Source organism: Psammomys obesus, unplaced genomic scaffold (genome assembly GCF_907164565.1).
Source record: "Psammomys obesus unplaced genomic scaffold, mPsaObe1.curated_primary_1811, whole genome shotgun sequence".
In the NCBI taxonomy this organism is placed as follows: Eukaryota; Metazoa; Chordata; class Mammalia; order Rodentia; family Muridae; genus Psammomys; species Psammomys obesus.
In genome coordinates, this window is record NW_026587216.1 from 14,182,864 (window position 1) to 14,204,389 (window position 21,526).

The following is a 21,526-nucleotide window of genomic DNA, read 5'->3' on the forward strand; positions in this document are numbered from 1 at the left end:
TCACTCATATAGACATATAACATAGGATAAACCTACTAAAATCTGTACTCCTAAAGAAACTAATCAAGAGAGAGGACCCTGACTAAAATGTTCAATCCCCATCCAGAAAGGCAAAGAAAATGGGCATCAGAAGAAGAAGAAAACAGGAAACAACCTAGAAACCTGCCACAGAGGGCCTCTGAAAGGCTCTGCCCTGCAGACTATCAAAGCAGATGCTGAGACTTATGGCCAACTGTTGGACAGAGTGCATGGAATCTTATGTAAGAAGTGGGAAATAGTAAGATCTGGAGAGGACAGGAACTCCACAAGGAGAGCAACAGAACCAGAAAATTTGAACACAGGGGTCTTCCCAGAGACTCATACTCCAACCAAGTACCATGCATGGAAATAACCTAGAACCCCTGCACAGATGTAGCCTATGGCAGTTTAGTGTCCAAGTGGGTTACGTAGTAAGGGGAAGAGGGACTGCCTCTGACATAATCTGATTGGCCTGCTCTTTGATCACCTCCCCCTGAGGGGGCAGCAGCCTTACCAGGCCACAGAAGATGACAATGCAGCCACTCCTGATGAAATCTGATAGACTAAGATCAGAACAAAGGAGAGGAGGACCTCCCCTATCAGTGGACTTGGGGAGGGGCATGCGTGAAGAAGGGGGAGGGAGGGTGGAATCAGGAAGGGAGGAAGGAGGGACTTATGGGGGAATACAAAGTGAATAAAGTGTAATTAATAAAAAAATAAATAAAAACTAAAATAAAAAAATAATTGTGAAAATTAATGATCCCCAAGTGATCATTTAAAAAATATCAGTACAGGATTTCCATCAGCACAGATTTGTAAAATTTTATGTAATAATTTATGGTATATTTGAGTGACACTGGGGAGTAGTTCATTGTGATCCCGAATAATATTGTTAACCTTGAATTTCAACTTTATAATTCTAATAATATTCAAATAAAAAATTGTCTATTTCTAAAGGAAATACATCATTATCATGAATATGTTTCTCAAAAACAAAACCACAATAGTTCACAAAATATTTTATTAGTAGTTTAGAATCCTAAAAATTTGAATTGTGAAGTTCATGGTAGTTAATGACAGAGCCATCTTTGAAAATCCCATTAAAATAACAACATAATTATTTACAGACATTGAAAAAACAATTCTCAACTTCATATGGAAAAACAAAAAATACAGAATTGCTAAAAAAAAAAATTGTACAATAAAATATATTCTGAAGGTATCCATCCCTGATCTCAAGCTGTACTATACAGCAACAGTAATAAAAATGGCATGGCACTGGCATAGAAACAGACTGGTGGATCAATGGAATAGAATTGACGACACCGAAATAAATTTACACACCTACAGATACTTAGTTTTTGACAAAGAAGCCAAAACTATACAACAGAAAAAAGATAGCATCTTCAACAAATGGTGCTGATCTAACTGGATGTCTACATGCAGAAAAAATGCAAATAAATCCATATTTATCATCCTGCACAAAACTAAAGTCCAAGTGGATCAAAGACCTCAACATAAAACCAGACATACTAAACCTATTAGAAGAAAAAGTGGTGAAGAGTCTTGACCTCATTGGCACAGGAGACAATTTCCTAAACAGAATACCAATAGCACAAGCTCTAAGATCAATAATCAATAAATTGGACCTCATGAAACTGAAAGGCCTCTGTAAAGCAAAGCATACTGTAACTAAAAAAAAAAAAAAAAGCCTACGGACTGGGAAAAGATCTTCATGAACCCTACAAATTACTGAGGGTTAAATCCAGAATATATAAAAAACTCAAGTTAAACACCAGGCAACCAAGAACTCTGATTAAAAAATGGGGTACAGAAGTAAACAGAGAATTCTCAATAAAGGAATATCGAATTCCAGAAAAAAACTTAAAGACATGCTCAACATCCTTAGTCATCAGGGAAATCAAAACGACCCAGAAATTTCACCCCCCACCCATCAGAATGGCTAAGATGAAAAATCTCAGTGTCCATCGCAGTTCAGTGTCCAAGTGGATTACATAGTAATGGGAAGAGGGACTACCTCTGACATAATCTGATTGGCCTGCTCTTTGATCACCTCCCCCTGAGGGGGGAGCAGCTTACCAGGTCACAGAAGATGACAATGCAGCCACTTCTGATGAGAACTAATAGTCTAAGATCAGAAAGAAGGAGAGGAAGACCTCCCCTATCAGTGGACTTGGGGCGGGGCATGCATGCAGAAAGGGGAGGAAGGTTGGGATTGGGAGGGGAGGAGGGAGGGGCTTATGGGGGTACAAAATGAATAAAGTGTAATTAATAATAATAATAATAATAATATATTTTTAAAAATCTCAGTGTCAATACATGCTGGAGAGGATGTGGAAAAACGAGAACCCTTCTCCGTTGGTAGTTGGAATATAAATTTGTACAACCACTTTGGAAATCAGTCTGGCGTTTTCTCAGAAAATTAGGAATAGTGCTACCTCAAGATCCAGCTAAACCACTCCCAGGCATATATCCAAAATATATATATGCACAACTATACATACATCCAAAACATATATGCACAACTATACAACAAGGGTATTTACTCAACCAAGTTCATACAGGTCTATTCATAATATCTAGAATCTGGAAACAACCTATATGTCCTTCAACTGAGGAATAGATACAGAAATTGTGGTACATTTACACAATGGAATACTACTCAGCAATTAAAAACAAGGAAATCATGACATTTGCAGACAAATGGATAGAGCTAGAAAAGATCATTCTGAGTGAGGTATCCCAGAAGCAGAAAGACACAAATGGTATATACTCACTAATAAATGGATATTAGCCATATAATATAGGATAAACATACTAAAATCTATAGTCCTAAAGAAGCTAAATAACAAGGAAGACCCTAGGGGAAGACAGTTAATCCTCATTCAGAAGGGCAAACAGGATAGACAATGGAAGTTGGAGAAGACAGAGAACAAGACAGGAGCCTCCCTTAGGGGTGCTAGGAAAGAATCTACCCCACCAGAGTATCAAAGCAGATGCTGAGACTCTTAGCCAAACTTTGGGCAGAGTACAGGGAATCTTATGAAATAAGAGGGCGGTAGAAAGATATGGAAGGGACAAGAGAGCCACAAGAAGACAAACAGAGCCAAAAAATGTGGGCCCAGGGGTCCTGCAGAGATTGCTACTCCAACCATGGGCCATGCATGGAGATAACGTAGAACCCCTGCACAGATGTAGCCCATGGCAGCTCAGTTTCCAAGTGCTTTCCCTAATAAGGGGAGCAGGGGCTGTTTCTGACATGAATTCAGTGGCTGACTCTTTGATCATCTCCCCCTGGGGGATGCAAGCCAAAAAGGAAGAGGATACAACGAGCCTTGTTAAGGCCTGATAGGCTAGGGTCAGACTGAAAAGGAGAATAACCTCCCCTATCAGTGGACTAGGGGAGGGGCATTGGAGGAGAAGAAGGAAGGAGGGAGGGATTGGGAAGAGATAAGTAACTACAGCAGGGATAAAAAAAATTGAATAAATTGTAATAAATAATTAAAAATATAAATAAGTAAAAGAAAATTACAGATATGGAAGCAGTATCATTTTATTAAGAGTATAGGGCATAGAATACAGTGGTCTTAGTTTACATGTCGGAGAGAATTAGTTAGCTCCTTGAGTTACTCCACTAGCAACACTGGGGATGGAGTCAACATTTAGTAACACAGAAGTAGACACTTCTACAAAGCCTGATGTACTTGGCATCAGTGGCAACAAAAAGATCTGCTTGTTCAGAGGCAATGCTAAAGGAAAACTGCTGAGGCTAAGACACAGAGCATGAGGTCAGAGCATGGGTGCTAATGTCACAGTCACTCTGATAAGGGTTGTTTGGACCTGTTACCATCACCAAAGTGCAGGGCTCCGTGTAATAATAGGTTCAAAAATACAAAGCAGATTTAAAAAAAAAAAAAAAAAAAGGAAAGAAAGACACTTAGTAAACTAAGTTTACCGTGAATAAGTATAACTGTGCATGAGTAAAATTCCCAATAAAAGTCAAAGACACTATGGTTTATGTAGCTGATGTTTCATTTTCTTGATGAATGTCAGAAACATAACATACTAGCTAAAGAGGTTTGGGGAGGGCTGTACTCTTTTTTGTTGTTGTTTTAGTCTTTGTGTTGTTGATTTTTTGGTTTGTTTGATTTTAAAACCCAGAAATGTTTCTTTCACATACCTAAAGCACATGCACTGCAGGGAAGGTGATACACAGTCAAGGCTATAAAACCGAATCCCAAGTGTAGAATAGGATTGACTTGATCAAGTTTGACAGCCAGAATGGAGATTATTGTTTTATATCATCTTTTCATTCCTAACAATTAAAGTATGTATCTGTGAGGTTGTATATTCTCAACTTAATCCTGTCAACAAAATTAATTATTTGACAGAACTAATTATTTTGAGATTCAAAAATCCACTCAGTGGGGACAGAAATTACACTTTTACATGCAAGCTCAGTTCCCAGGCCATGCAGCCAGAACACCCAGCCTCACATTTAATTTCCATTAGTGAGCCCTGTCATTACTCTAATATGATTACACAGTCTTGTAAAATGTCCCTTTTTATGAAAGGCAATTAATTTTCATTTAGTAACATTTCATATGCCAAATATTTAGAAGTGACTCTGAATAAAGCAGGTTTTTTTTTTAAACAAATGTTCATAGAAATACCCGCATGAGTATCAGGCTGGATATAAAAGCAAAACTCTAGACCTGGATTTGAAATGTCATTATTCCTCCTAAACTGATCAGAAATAGTGACATAGCAAAACACTGATAGCAAAAGAATGTTTCTGGTTCAAGAAGTACAGGATGAGGTGTTACAGATTTGCCCTTTAAAACAGTGTGTTTAAGATATATCTATATAGATATGCAATAAGCATGTGGCAAGGCTTTCTCATCAAATCTGATTACACACTGATTGTAGATGCTCTAAGTTATTCAGCCTTGATTATCAGTAAAGTTTTCCAGACATCATAAAGTAAAAGGGCAGAAAAAACTCTCCAAAATAAACACTCATTTTCAGAGACTAGGTCCAGAATTTATAAAATTAAATTTTTAGATAATTCTATTTTCATTTTATACAAAGCAGTCTGAAGCATTACATGCACAGTGATGTTTTATTCTGTCTTATAATGGCTTGCATGCACTACAAAAGAAGTAAAATCTGATATTATTTGCCAAGTCTTAAACCAAGAAAAAAAAAATTGTTCTTTTCAAGAAACGTCAATGTGTCTTCAGAATCTCAGGTAGTACCTGGTGGACAGTAGAAGGGATAGACTCCTGATGAGTCTATCCCTCAGACAGGGCTCTGAATCTCACTGCAGAAGCAAAATGCTTATCTCCCCTCTGCTATTTCTACACAATGTTTAAAAATGTGCTTGGCTTAATGCATTTAAAACTAATCACATTTCAATACTGACTTGTTTATAATCCCTAGTTTGCTTATTAAGACTGTTAATAAACTTATGCAATCACTTTGGAAATCAATCTGGGGCTTTCTCAGACAATTAGAAATAACACTTCCTCAAGATCCAGCTATACTACTCCTAGGCATATATCCAAAATATGTTCAACTATACACCAAGGACATTTGCTCAACCATGTTCGTAGCAGCTTTATTCCTAATAACCAGAACCTGGAAACAACCCAGATGTCCATCAGCGGAGGAATGGGTACAGAAATTGTGTATATTTACACAATGGAATACTACTCAACAATTAAAAACAAGGAAATCATGAAATTTTCTGGCAAATGGTGGGATCTAGAAAAGATCATCTTGAGTGAGGTATCCCAGAAGCAGAAAGACACATATGGTATATACTCACTTTTAAGTGGTTATTGGACGTATAATATAGGATAAACATACTAAAATCTGTACACCTAAAGAAAATGAGCAACAAAGAAGACCCTGGGTAAGATGATCAATCCTTACTCAGAAAAACAAACGGGATGGACATTAGAAGAAGGAGAAAACAGGAAACAGGACAGAAGCCTACCACACAGGGCCTCTGGAAGACTCTACCCAACAGTGCATCAAAGCAGATACTGAGACTCATAAACAAACTTTGGGCATAGTACAGGGAATTTTATGAAAGAAAGGAGAGATAGTAAGACCTGGAGAGGACAGGAGCTCCACAAGGAGAACAACAGAATCAAAAAATCTGGGTGCAAGGTTCTTTTCTGAGACTGATACTACAACCAAGGACCATTCATAGATATAACCTACAACCCCTGCTCAAATGTAGCACATGGCAGCTCAGTCTCCAAGTGGGTACCCTAGTAAGGGGAAAAGGGACTGTTCCTAACCTGAACTCAGTGGCTGGCTCTTTGATCACCTCTCCTTGACAGGGGAGCAGCCTTGCCAGGCCACAGAGGAGGACAATGCAGCCAGTCATGATGAGACCTGATAAGCTAGAATCAAATGGAAGGGGAAGAGGACCTCCTGTATCAGTGGACTTGGAGGGGAGCACAGGAGAATATGGGGGGGAGGGGGGATTGGGTGTAAATGAGGTAGGGTGCTACAGCTGGGATACAAAGTGAATAAACTGTAATTAATATACATAATAAAAATTTAATTTAAAAAGACTTGTTAATAAATGCCACAATCTGTAAACATATTTGCATTCCCATTTCTCTCAAACCAGGATCCTACTGAGAATAAAATCAGTGATCTATTTTGGGAAGTTTCCCTTCTCTTCCTCCTCCTCCTCTCTCTCCTCCTCCTCCTCCTCCTCCTCCTTCTTCTCCTTCTCCTCCTTCTTGTCCTCATCCTTCTTCTTTTAATACAAAACTTGTACTCCTGTCGACTTCATAGCTGGGTAAGACTATTGATGAATTTTCAAACCAGCAGTGAGTAAATTCAAAATTATGTCTTTCCGCTACTTACCATAGCTGTCCTGATATTCTCCATGTACTTATACAGAATTTTACTCCTAAACCTGGCCTCTTAGTTCATAAAGCCAACAAATATGGGTCAAAGGGATCCTGCAGAGAGCAATGTACCAACAAAAGACCATGAGTGAAGAGGACCTACACCTCCTGCTCAGATGTAGTATAGGTAGCTCAGTCTCCATGTGGGTGTCCTAAGAAGAGGAATAGGGGCTATCTCTGAAATGGACTCTGCTGCCTGCTCTTTGACCACTTCCCTCTGGTGGGATATGTGGGGGGCAGAAGAGGGGTTACAGTCATTGCCAGGCCACAGAGGAAGAAGATCCAGGCACTCCTGATGAGACTTGGTAGGCTGGGGTCAGATAGTAAGGGAGGAGGGTGTCCCTCTTTATGAGAAATAGGGAATAAGAAGGAGGGGGCTGGGACCAGGAGCAGACAAGGGAGTTGGCTACAATTGAGACATAAAGTGAATAAATCATAAAAAATAAATTAAACTTAAAAAAGTTTTAATTAAAGAAGCATACCTTTTTTTGGAAGCATAAAACAATTTTTTTAAAGTTGCAGTTAAAGGAATTTTTTTTTGCTTTTCTTTAATTTAAATTTTTATTTTTATATTAATTACATTTAATTCACTTTGTATCCCAGTTGTAGCCTCCTCCCTCATTCCCTCCCAATCCCACCCATTCTCCCTCTACTCCTCCCATGCCCCTCTTCAAGTCCACTGGTAGGGGAGATGGAGCTCCCCTACCATCTGACCCTAGCCTATCAGGTCTCATCAGGACTGGCTGCATTGTCCTCCTCTGTGGTCTGTCAGGCTGCCCCCCATCAGGGGGAGGTGATCAAAGAGCCAGCCACTGAGTTCATGTCAGAGACAGTCATTTTGGCAGCACATATACTAAAATTGGAACAATACAGAGATTAGCCCCTGCACATAAAATAATTTTTAAAAATAGCAGTAAATGATTCAAAGCAGAAAGTGCTTGCACAATGCTTGTTAAGCTGAGTCTTAACCACAGGACCCATGTCGTGGAAGAAGAGAACCACCTCCATGTGGTTGTCTTCTGTCCTGTGACCTTCATACATACATGTTGTGTGCTACATGTGTGTATGCACATATACACACACATACACACTAAACAAAAAAAATCCAATTCTAAATTGATAAAAACATCAGTGAAACTTCATTTCCTCAATAAATAAAGCAAATGAGGTTAATAAACTACGTTAACTACGTTTCGGACATGGTGTATAGCTTTTGAAATTTGGGGGAGGATATTACAATATGTTTACATTTTTCTTAAGAAAATTCAAACTTTCGCTTTCATAATATTCAGTCTATAGTTTACTTTCACAATTGTGATGATGTATAAGATTTTTTCCTGAAGAATATTTATTCACTATTATCATCTTAGAATTCTCATTATATAGTTATATCTCAAAAATTCTAACTACTGAGCAAGATCAAGGACTTCTTTTCATACTTGGCACCATTTTCTATGATTGATTTAAACAATAATCGTTATTTATAATCCCTTCTAATTATTGACTGATGATAGAACATCAATACAGACAGCATGTGCAAGCATTGTTTCTTTTATTTTGTTAATTTTTGTTGATGCACCACAAATTTCTGAATGTAATTTACAGCTAATATTTTAGTGGCTTTTTGACACTCAGAAGTGACAGAATTTTTAATTCTTACTGATGCCATTTTTAAAGTATCGTTATCATACATATTATCTTTATATCTTATGTCCTAATTATTTAAACTTGTTCTGAAACAAGAATCTAGTATTTCTTCCTCTAGTTGTGTCCAGTTGTACTTTGGAAACTATATATTTCTCAGAATCAACTGAGTGGTCTTTGCAGTTATTTGCAGTATGATACAAGAACATCAGGTTTCTAAAATGAAGGGCAAGAGAATAAACTTCAATGATGAAATAAATCTGTCTTATCCATGCCCATTGAGTGGCGAAATGATCACACACACACACACACACACACACACACACACACACAGAGAGAGAGAGAGAGAGAGAGAGAGAGAGAGAGAGAGAGAGAGAGAAGTAAGGGCTCCAGAAAGCCCTGGGGATAAAGGGTGCAAATCTCAGAAGTCTGCCTCAGAGACAGTGGAAGGTAAATTCTGATCTTCTTACAGCAATATAATAATGGCAGCAATGGGAGCCAGGATTATTTGAAAAATGAGATTTTCAAATCTCCGATATTCTCCCATATGAGGCCCATATTCCATCTACAAGAAAGCAGATGAACACAGCAATTACAGATGTTGAGGACAAAACGTATTAGCATTGATCTTACTAACATGAATAGAGATAGCTCATTCAGCTAATTGAATAAGCACAACTTTCAGTCACTTTTGTGCCACCAGACTTGTGTAGACCTCATCCAGCTTGTGCAGAAACAGAAAATGTTTTAAATGTAATCATTTCCAGATATGAAGTATTTGTAACATAATGATATCTTTCCCTATGAAGTGAAGTTATAAATCATATCATGATAAATTATTTCTTATCCTCCTACTTTACATGGATCCTACGTGCTATGGCATTTTCTTTGCTGACTGTATTGTAGTTCTAATATTAATGAAAAGCCTGTTAACGTTTCACGTTCCCACTCCATGAACAAAAGCACACACCTCTTCTCAGTAGACTTCCCAGGAATTTTTATTTTTTTTAAATTGTATCATGTGCCACATTTTCTTTCCTCCCTCTGATCTTTTCCATATAAAACCCCCACCTCCATTCCCATTCAAGTTCATGAATTCATGGCCACTTTTTCTCTAATTGGTGTGTGTTTGTGTGTGTGTGTGTGTGTGTGTGTGTGTGTGTGTACACCTGGATGTAAAAGGACAGCCTACTTCATTTGTTTAATGATACTTAAATGTATATATTTTCAAGAATGTTTATTTGGTGTTTTTTTTTTCTTGGAGAGGAATATACCTCCTGCTCTCAACATTCCTTAGTGCCTGTAGTTCTTTGTCTAAGGTTGAAGCCTTATGAAGTTTCTCCCACCCATGTTAACATTTCTATGAACATCATGCTTGTTTCAGGTCATGTTCAGGCAGCCATGTTGGTGATGCCTCATGGTGTGCTGTCTTTGATATCTCTAGGACACACTAACAGCAAAAATGTAAGCTATGTTGGCTCATAAAATCTCTTCATAGTTATTTAAAAGCATTGTTTCCTAAGGTTTACTTCTCAGTGATATCTAATACTGTTTAGAAAAATTTGTTTTAACTTAAACTTTAATATACTCAGTTCTTCTCAAGAAATGGAACAGAGAGTATGTTTGAAGATATTTGTGTAGGCACACTTTGTTTAAATTCTTGGCCTTATAGGTCATTAGATAGCTGTTTTTATCGTTCAATTATCCCTCAGTAGGAAACAAGAACATAAATGGATGAAAATTGATATCCCCAAGCAAAACATCATCATAAAACTACTGGCAGGGCAGGCTCTGCCTGTGTATCTGTGCTGTGTGAGCCCTGACATCTAGTCAAACACTGAGTAATGGTTTAACATGCTGATGAAAACGTAGGGAGGAATATCTCACTGAAAATATAATCAGAGAGTTTCTGCTTCTGATCACTTAGTTCTGAAGATCATGGCACTTGGACCAATCATATCAAGGGAGTTACTGTGATCCTAGAAATTCTTAGTCTCAGGTTTCTTCTAATCATTTCAGAATCCAGCAGCCTACTAATTGTGTAACAATGGTAGAAGTGCACAGGGTGCTACCATATCAAATCTCAGTCAGTGAAAATATATTCCCTTCAATATCACTACAGTCTAACCACTGTATCAACAATACCATGCTATGAAATAAGTATTTACAATTACAGCTGTCATGCAGTCAAGCTATCTTACTCCTGAATGAAATGAAATTAGGATACAAAAACAGAAACAAACAGAGAAAAAGTACTTGTATACCACAGTTACTGTGGCACTGTCCACAATGGCCAGTTATGTATTCAGTATAACTGTCTGTCTATCAACACCAGCAGCTCATGCCTTAAGATCCAAAGTAAATAAATTGGTCTTCATGGAACTAAAAAGCTTTTGTAAAGCAAAGGACACTGTCAACAGAACAAAAGAACAGCCTACAGACTGGGAAAACATCTTCACCAACCCTACATCTGACAGAGGGCTAATATCTAGATTACATAAAGAACGCAAGAAGTTAAACACCAACAAACCAAGTAATTCAATTAAAAAATGGGGTAAGAGCTAAACCGAAAATTCCCTATAGAGAAATATCGAATGGCAGAGAAACATATAAAGAAATGTTCAATGTCCTTAGTCATCTGGGAAATGAAAATCAAAATGACCCTGAGATGTCACCTTACACCCATCAGAATGGCTAAGATCACAAACCCAAGTGACAACACATGCGGGAGAGGATATAAAGAAAGGGGAACCCTCCTCCATTGCTGGTGGGAATGTGACTTGTACAACCACTTTGGAAATCAAGCTGGAGTTTTCTCAGACAATTAGGTACAGTGCTATCTCAAGACCCAGCGATACCACTCCTGAATATATCCGAAAGATGCTCAGTCATATAAGGACATTTGCTCAACTATGTTCATAGCAGCTTTACTCATAATAGCCAGAATCTGGAAACAACCCAGATGTCCCTCAACAGAGGAATGGATACAGAAATTGTGGTACATTTACACAATGGAATAGTACTCAACAATTAAAAACAAGGAAATCATGAAATTTGCAGGCAAATGGATAGAACGAGAAAAGATCATCCTGAATGAGGTATCATGCAAGCAGAAAGACACACATGGTATATACTTACTTATTAAGTGTATATTAGACATATAATATGAGATAAACATACTAAAATCTATAGTCCTAAAGAAGCTAAACAACATGGAGGATCCCTGAGAAAAAGCTTAGTCCTCATTCAGAAGGGCAAACAGGAGAGCCATCTAGGAGAAGTCTGCGAAGAGGACAGGAGCCTTCCACAGGGGACCTCTGAAAGATTCTACCCATCAGGGTATTGAAGAAGATACTGAATTTTAAACATTTTTAAATTTTATAAGAATCACAAAATCGTGCTCGCTTCGGCAGCACATATACTAAAATTGGAACGATACAGAGAAGATTAGCATGGCCCCTGCGCAAGGATGACACGCAAATTCGTGAAGCGTTCCATATTTTTTAGTTAACAAAATGTAACTAAAAAGAAAAAAAAAGAATCACAAAATCATTTTCCTTACCTGTAAAATTGATTTAATATCACACAAAATATAACAGTTCTTATGTGAACTACCCCACCAGTCTATATAAAATACCAAGATATTATTGTTCGCATTGTCGCTTTTTAAGGTTTAGTGCTTAATTTTTACTCTGTAACTTACAATATTTACATATATGTTGTCTATTCTTCTAACAGCAGAGAAATTATTACACTACCTCATACAGCACTATTAACCTATGTTGCAATTCTTTTAATGGAGTCATCATATATATACATGGTCAGGAGATGGGACAAAGGCAGTTTAACATATATAACTCTTGGGTACTGGGAGACAACAGAGTGTGGAAGCTCTCAATGCACAAGCACAAGGACCCATGTTTCACTCCCTGAACTCATGGGGAAACCCAGGCATAGTGATATGCTTGTGACTTCGTGATTCATGATAATGCCGACAAATTTCCTGGGCTAGCTGTCTAGGCATCATGGACTTCTCAGCTCCAGATCCTATCAACAAAACCTCTCTTGAAATATAAAAGTAGAATCCAAAGCTAACAAATACCACAGTAGATGGTGCTTAAGAACCACACCATAATTTCTCTTCTTCTCCATACAAGCATGAGTGCACACATGTGCACAAACCCACACACATGCACACATGTGCAAACACATCCACACGCTTGCATTCTCATACATGTACACACACAGACATCCATCCACATCCATGTACACACACAAATGCACATAAACAAATTAATTACCGTGCCCACTGCTAAAACCAGATCTTGTTAATACCTGCAGCCCAATTGTGGGCAGTTAGAGTGGACAGATAGAGAACAATAGAGATTTTTAGTTGTGAAGTTGTTAAACGATCAGTAGATTGTGGTTAATTTCATAAGTTAATGGTATAATTTCCAATAGCTAAAAATGCCATTAATATAGTATTTATGGACAAATGAGTACATAAAATAACTCAAATAAATAAAATTACTACAGGCCCTATAACCAAATGTGGAAATAATGGCGTTGCAAAAGATATGGAAGAAAAAAAAATTAAGCTGTCATTTCTTTGTTCTCAATACATTATCATCTTAGATTTTTCCTGAGTATTAAAGTAAAGCAAAAACTGTTAACTGAATAATAGTTGCTTACTAAGTATAGTGCATCCCTTATTAGTATATGGATTGACATTAGAACACAGTCATCACATAAATTTTTGTTCTTTTTCCTCTTTAAAATTAGTTATCATTTATATATGTTAAATGTATAACACCTAATTATTCACTTTCATGAAAGTTCACATTCATATTCATCTATAAAATAGTACCAAAGAGACATGCAAGACATTTCTATTAACTATGAATAATATTCTCTTGTCAATTGATTGTCAACTTCCACATTCAGATAACTGCCTTTTTAATGTCTATCTTCATAAATTAATTGTACTTTCACAGTTATACAAACACAATATAATGTAAATACTCTAAGTCTAGCTTCTCATGCTTTACATAGTTTCTATAACTTACAGTATGGGACTATGTATCATTAGTTCTTTGTGTGGTGAATATTTCATTATGTGAATGACTTACTATTTTTTTTAAATTTATTCTTCTCTCATATATTACATCCTGAGCACAGTTACTCCTCTTCCCCTCCCAGGCTGTCCGTGCCTCCCATTCTGCACCCCACCCTCCACCCTTCATCCACTCCTCCTCCATTTCTCTTCGGAAAAGGGCAGGCCTGCCATGGATATTAACCTAACTTGGAATATCAAGTTGCAATAAGACTAGGCACCACATCTGGTATTAAGGCTGTAAGAGGCAACCCAGTAGGAGGAAAAGTTTCCCAAAGGCAGGCAAAAATAGTCAAAGACAGCCCCTGCTCCCACTGTTAGGAGTCCCACAAGCCCAAGCCACACAACAATAACATATATGCAGAGAGCTTAGGTCAGATAGAGGCAGACTCCCTGATTGTCAGTTCAGTCTCTGTGAGTCCCTCTGAGCCCAGATTCTCTGATTCTGTGGGGTTTCATTGAAGTCCTTGATTCCTCTGGATCCCACAGTTCCTTCCTCCCCTTCTTCCCCAAGATTTTCGAGCTTGGCCTAATGTTTGACTGTGAGTCTCTGCATCTGTTTCTCAATTGCCAGATGAAGATTCTCTGCATTGCTATTTTTATCTACTTTGCTTTTTACCATTGTCTTCTAGATGGATATCTGAATTTTACCACATGTTAATTATTATAAATGCAAATTCTGTTGGATTATTCTGTGAGTAAAGTCTTTTAATTTAAACTTAAGAGAAATAAAAGAGAACTTCCTTAACATGATAAAAATGTTAGCTCTGTAACCTAGAGCTAACATTAAACACAATGAGGAAATACTTCCCTGGATTCTTGTCTCATGAGAAAGAAGATTGGTGTGTGTGTGTGTGTGTGTGTGTGTGTGTGTGTGTGTGTGTGTGTGTGTGTGAAATTACTGCTTCCATTGTAATATTAAAACCCTCAGTCAACATAATAATTCAAGACAAAAAAAAGATGAATACAATTTGAAAAGAAATAAACATTAGGCCATGACTCACAGACACTCATTGTTTATGAAAATTCTGTCACGACTGCTACAGCTACAGGAGAGGGCCGTGGCTGTGAGGATTCACCACTTGACTCTGTAGTGCTTTATCATACAAGCAGCAACCAAGCAGTGAAATGTAGGATCATAATTTAACAAGTACATGAAAATGCTCCATGAAATTACCTTCATCACATTCTACGTGTCCTTCATTAAGCCTTACTTTGATCAAGACTTTTAGACATCCTTGTTAACACACTAAACTGCATCTCTGCTGTTCATTGCACCAATGCATATATTCTGCATTGAATATATTGATAGACTTGTACTCACCAATGGGACTCAACACCACAGTAACATGATAACAACTAAGGGCTGAGGAAATTACCTATTTATTTTCGATACTTTTCTTAGTACCATTACGTTACTAACTCCTCACCATACTATATCCTCTGTCAATGGCAGAGGAGATTATCTACAACAAAAATTATTGTCTGTCTCCTGCATATTTTCCTAGCTGTATTTCAGAACCATTACTCTGTATAAATAAAAAAGTAATCTCTGCTCTTACACTGCCTTCTGTCATGTGAAAGGATCTAAAGAAAATGTTTTCTTCTTCTTCTTCTTCTTCTTCTTCTTCTTCTTCTTCTTCTTCTTCTTCTTCTTCTTCTTCTTCTTCTTCTTTCGAGATAAACAAGAATGCTCATTCTCTTTATTCTGAACCCTGGCTATCAGGACATTTATTATAATTTTCATCTTATCTTGACATAGCTGCCTACAATCTAGAAATGTCTTGTCATTTTCCTGCAGAGTGCCCCCCCCAGACCATTTTAGCTGTTCTTCTTGTTTTATTCAACCTAGGATGTGGACAGAAGTTTTTAATTACAAACCCTAGAGCCTTCACTAAATTGGGTTTCTCAGCAAAGACGATTATATTTCTTGGGAAATCATATGGATAACTCTTAAAATAAAAAAATTTTTTATCATTAAGACACGGTCCCTAGGAACACATTATATAACAGTCTAATGCAAATTCATTTATTAAACATCTGTAGTTTCCCACAATGACAATAAAGGGTAGGTCTTTATTTGCTTAAAATCAAAGTATGTTATCATATCCAGATATTCTTAATAATTGAACACATTTTTTTAAAAAAATCACTGTTCATATTCATGTTCAAATAGCTAAAAAAAAACCCAAAGCCTATTTACTTAACAATTAAAACTGAGGATAAGAGGTGGGCTCTACTGATCTATTATTTTGTATGTGTTTGATAACTAAATTAAACACTATGGGTAACTATATTATTCAAGGCAGAGCTAGATTTTGAACTAATATTTACAAATTAATGACAACTTACAAAGAAACTTTCAAATTCCTAGTACTATATTCTCTCTCTCTCTCTCTTTCTTTCTTTCTTTCTCTTCCTGCAACCCCTTCTTCCTCTTTCAGTATTAGTTTGCTTCAATCAGCTTCAAATTCCAAATCTTGCAAACATTTTGCAGAGGAGATCATAGTCTTTAATAAAACTGGTGATATTACTTAGTTAATGATTCCAGCTATTTAGTGGATAAGGTAACCTCCCCTGTGGAGACCACACAGGAAAGCCTGGGTTGTGTTTAAATAAACTGTTAATATGGAACAATATTTTGAGTATATAAAAGCCAGATAAAAGGGATGGAGGAAACAGTATAAAAAGCAGCTAGGATTTGGTAATAGAACAGTTTATTTTCTCTGTGATTCTGCATTCTTTTAAAATAATATTCATTACAGACATTAACCAAATAAATGAAGACATCCAAACCATCAGTCAACTCACCATCCTAAGTGTATCAAAGAAAAGTAACAGTGTTCATTGTTTCTAATGGGAAAATACTTTTAGCATGTCTACACTATGTAATCATAAGCATAGGTTCTAATTGTTTTAGAAAAATAACTATGTAGTGTGTTTACAGCTAATAAAATACTTAGCAGAATAATCTTTCTAATATATAAATAAGTGTTTTGTTGTTCATTTTAAATTACATTATCTGTGGGAGAACAAAAGAAAAACTGACTTCTGCATTCAAATTTGGAGATAATTAAAGCACCTGACAGTAGCATTGGGTATATAATATGAGGATAAACAAGCAGTAACAGTTGACTATGATTTTGATAAACTGTTCAGCTTTCCAGTAAGAGCAAGATGGACATAGGTGAGGATAATCTAAATGAGCTTAATATATTATTTGCAGAGATGTTTAAAATTAACTGCAACTAGTAAAGGCTATAGAAAGCTCTGCATCAAGGAGATACGCCTGAGGAGGAAGATCTGATGAGAGCCACTCAACAGCAACTGTGCCAGAGAGACTGCCCAGGGCAAATGAGGAGAGGCAACCTGCTTAAAATGCACATTAAAATAACTCTTAGAGCTTTTCAAACCCTGTGAAGGAATGGCTTATATCCCCAGGAATCCTAGATTGTTTTCATTTATCATAGGCACAGACATTTATTTTTAAGGTGAAACTGTATAATTTTTTTGTATATTAGCAGTATTTATGAACGGCTGCAGATTTTGACTGTGGACAAATTATCATCACAGGTTATGGTGCTGTGTTTTTGCTGAGTCATTTGACCACACTTGCTACTCTCATCACTTCTGGACCTCAGCTGACCCCATCTGTCACAGAGCATATACATGTATATATATATATATATATATATATATATATATATGCTCTTGTACGTTTCGCTTTGCCCATCTTTATATTTTCTCAATTGGCGACAATAATTTTACTTCCTTAAAAATGTAATAGTGCTCAATCAACTGCACTTGGTAAAAGGAGATGCAGACTCAAAAGTTACTTAAGTATTGCATATAAGAGATGCATGTACTAGTGCAAAGTCTTCAATTTCCTATTCATTTTCCTAATACAAAATATTAATCTATATTCTCTATACTGAAGCATTTTTGGTAGTCTCTTACTGATACCTCATTTTTAAACAAATTGGGGTGGTGTTTTAAATGTGAAAAAAATAAACTAAGGGGTCCTTTTTTTAATTTTTTATTAATTACACTCTATTCATTTTGTATCCCCCCATAAGCCCCTCCCTCCTCCCCTCCCGATCCCACCCTCCCTCCCCCTTCTTCATGCATGCCACTCCCCAAGTCCACTCATAGGGGAGGTTCTCCTCTCCTTTCTGATCTTAGTCTATCAGTTCTCATCAAAAGTGGCTGCATTGTCCTCTACTGTGGCCTGGTAAGGCTGCTCCCCCCTCAGGGGGAGATGATCAAAGAGCAGGCCAATCAGATTATGTCAGAGGCAGTCCCTCTTCCCATTACTACCCACTTGGACACTGAACCGCCATGGGCTACATCTGTGCAGGGGTTCTAGGTTATCTCCATGAATAGTCCTTGGTTGGAGTATGAGTCTCTGGGAAGTTCCCTGTGTTCAAATTATCTTGTTCTGTTGCTCTCCTTGTGGAGTTCCCGTCAAGGGGTCCTTTTATTTCTGAAATCAAAACCACTTTATTCATTCAAGAAGTATTTTATTTAGAAATGTTATGTCAATGAACATGATATGTTAGCTATAAAATAGAGGGGCTACTTTTCTGATGCTCTTCTGCTCTGTTTGATTAGTCTGACGACATTTAAGCTACTGATTTGACAGCAATTGGATCTTCTTTTGAGTCTAGAATGGAGGTAAAGATTTCATTGGCAGTCACTTTATGGAAAATATTGTTAGAAATGTTGCTAGATTTATACTGTCAAACTTACTAACTCCTCCCTGGAGTCTAGATTTTTTTTTCTGAAAAACTGAAAATACAGCTCAATCTTCTCACTAGAGGAAATGATAGTTTGTGGATTAAGGAAAATCATAATGGTTATGGTTCAATTGGTATTTAGCGATGGTTCTATCACATCAATATTATTAATTTGATCCTGGAATGTTGTAAAGGTACTTTATCTGTATTATTTTATTCCATATTTATTTATAGCTATGGCAAAGTAAGAAGAAAACTATTATACCAAAACTCATAAAAGAAAAGAAAAGAAAAAAGAAACGTTGCTAGATTTGCTCTGAGACTCAAGATAAAGTGCTAAAAATAACTTTATGTGCTAATTTTTATGTGATTCTTTTCGCTGATGGTAACTTTTAAAAACCGCTACTTCTCTTGCCACTATAGGAATTGACTAATAATTCAGTTTGGACATATAGTGACAAGGCTTATAATGACAGAAGCTTTCACACAAGAACAATCTGATTAACACAAAGAAGGCATGAGTGCCTGATGTAAGAAGTGAGCTATGTCACAGTGACACATACAGCAACAATGCAACAAGAAAGACAAAAGCTGAAATTTAATTTGGAACATAATGCATAGGTTAGGCTGACACTGTCTAGATAGAAATAAATAGTACGATGAAGAAATGAGACAGTCTCATCCCAAAGCATGTGTGAGGATTATGGATTTCAGTTCAGATACTTTCTCTACAAATAATCTCTTCATATCACTGCCATGTCTTCCTAAACCATTATATTAGATTATTTTTATCATAGCTCTGACAAAATACCCCACAGAACACACATAAGGAAGAAAAAAGTATTTTAGATCACAGAGGATTTTCGTCCATCGTGGTAGGGATGCCATAGCAGCTGGAGCCATCTGGTTTGGATCAGTGGAATGGAATGACCGGTCATTTCGTGGAAGGCAGGAAACAAAACAAGATATGAAGCACTGCCAGACTGTAAGTCTCCAAAGCTCTTATGTGGTGATCCCTTATGACAGTTAAGTTCTGTATTGAAAAGGGTACACAACTTCCAAAACCAGTTTGATCACTGAGGTACCAATATTCTAAGCACAGCAGCATAATTTCCATATAAATATCAGATGCTACAAAATCTGGTTGGCTAGGAATGTATTAACACTAAGCTGAATCATTTCACTCAGCTCCTGGGTTTCATCTAATTGAGAATACTATTCTAAATTAAATTAAACTAAATCAAAACTGCTGTTTCAAGTCACTTTGCTTTCTGTGTTTGTTCCAACAATGCACAGCAGTGACACTAAGTCAAAATAATTTACATATTTTGGAATGTAAAGTACAGGTATTTGCTATGATTCCAGGAAAACCTTTTTTCTTTTTAAAGTTTTCATTTACTTCACGTGTATGGGTGTTTTGTCTGTTTGTATACCATGTGTATTCAATGTCTGAAGACTCCAAAAGAGGGTAATGGAAACCCTGGGACCGGAGTTTCAACTGTTAGCCACCAGGTGGGTATTGAGAATCCAATCCAGTCAGTGCCTTCTCCAGTCCCTCAAGGCATATTTTTAAAAATGTGGCAAGTACATTGTGTAGAAGAAAATTGGCAATAAAGGTATAAATACACACACACACACACACACACACACACACACACGCACACACACATACACATGAGGAAATAGTAAAGAGTAAATAGAAAATAAAAATAAAAATATTGAAATGCATGATTTCAAGAGAAGGGATCCTGGCAGCATCAAGGAGTCCAGTCAATGAATGAGGCTCTTAGCAATAATCTTCTGAGCTAGCCTCAAGAAGAAGCAGTGATGAAGCTATAAAATGAGGTTGAATAGTGAATAACAGCCTCCATCCTGGCTTAGATCTCTTTAGAAACTGAGAGACATTTCCAATTCAAAATATTATTTTTGTGGTTGAAGTATTTAGGTATTTTGATAAATTGCTTATGGAACTTAATAGTACTATCCAGCAATGATTCCATGCTAGCTTTCATTTGATATGCCCAACTAGATGTACAAAACACAATGAAATGAACTCAATTAGCATTTATCTCTTGCTACCTCTATTCAACTTTAAGTTCCATTTTCATCATTAACTTTTTATGTTGATAATTATTCATCCAGAACGTTCCATAGACTTTATGTCTGTAGCATGTCTGTCTCGGTCAATCAGGAGTTACAAGACCAAGTTCACTTTATTCTTTAATTTGCCCATGACTTGTAGAGAAGATTCAAATATGCTGAATGAGTACATGCTATCAGTTTTACCCTTCAACCTCTTAAGCTAATTTGTGAGTATAGTATATCTGAACTATTTAGTAGCTTTAATGTCAAACAAAAAATCTTCCAATTTATAATTTCTTAACTAAAAAAGTTAGCAATTTTATTATATAAGGAACTCATTTTACAATATTCCAGGGTAATTGAATAATTTAGGAGTTTTATACGGACTTGCTCCACTCCAGAATCAGGAGGAAATAAGTCTACATAATCTGCAGACGTATCTATGGCTGTTGCATTAGTTTAATATTAAATATTTTATTTTTAACCAGAAATCTTACAACTACCAATTGTTTAATATTCTATCTGATGCCTTTTCAAAATTCACAATCTTTATAAAAGAAATTAACATTCTACTTACTTAGTGTGTATTTGAATAACTATTATTTTCCCAATCCTTCTTGAATCAAGAGATATTTGTCGTCAAAGTTTTATGTTAAAGGAGATGGAGAGATGACTCAGGATTAAAAGCACTGGTTGCTCTTCCAGGGGACTGGGTTTGATAACCAGCCACATGCTGACTCACAACTCTCTGTAATTCCAGTTTTACATAATGTAAAACCCTCTCCTAACCTCTGTGGATACTTCACATGGTACATAAACAGACATGCAGTCATAAAATCATACAAATAAAATAAAAGTGAAAGTATCAAAAATGATTATTAAAGTTTTATGTTAGAGGTATTCTCAATCTGTTTCAACTTATTTTCCTGTTTTTAAATGTCTATAAAAGAGAAATGAGGTCGAAGGCACTCCAGGTA

General features: G+C 36.6%; 1 protein-coding gene and 1 non-coding gene across 7 annotated transcripts in view; one reads left to right on the plus strand and one right to left on the minus strand.

Moving 5' to 3' along the window:
* Ralyl (RALY RNA binding protein like) overlaps positions 1–21,526 on the minus strand; it is a 776,281-nt gene that overhangs the window by 453,262 nt on the left and 301,493 nt on the right. The window lies entirely within an intron of this gene.
* Positions 12,016–12,122, plus strand: LOC129673763 (U6 spliceosomal RNA). The gene has a single exon (XR_008719697.1). It is a non-coding gene; the product is annotated as a U6 spliceosomal RNA (small nuclear RNA).